Here is a 392-nt window from a genome sequence, read left to right as displayed (position 1 = left end):
TTCCAGACTTTTTCACTAGGCACAGTTATAAATAATTTTTCAAAGATAAAATGTATTAGGAGCTCATACTGATAGTTCTAAATCAAATATATTCCACATAACAGTCTCAAAATAACAAAGCCAACAAAACGTGGCATAGTGTTTTTTGTTTTGTTTTGTTTTCCCAGCTCTTTTTGTCCTTGGAATATCCTGCAAGAACATCTAAACAAAATTCTTTCTTTCCTTTTTTCTTTTTCCTTTTTTTATCTCAAAATATTAAGGGGGTACAAATATTTTAGGTTACATGGATCATTTTTATAATGCTTGAGTCCGGAGTACTGGCCATAAGTGTGTCCTTCACCCAAATAGTGTTCATAGTACCCATTAGCTTGCTTTATTCCTCTCTCTCCTCC

This window comes from Propithecus coquereli, unplaced genomic scaffold (genome assembly GCF_000956105.1).
Source record: "Propithecus coquereli isolate 6110/MARCELLA unplaced genomic scaffold, Pcoq_1.0 Scaffold93, whole genome shotgun sequence".
Lineage (NCBI taxonomy): Eukaryota > Metazoa > Chordata > Mammalia > Primates > Indriidae > Propithecus > Propithecus coquereli.
Note: the sequence above shows the minus strand (reverse complement) of the source record.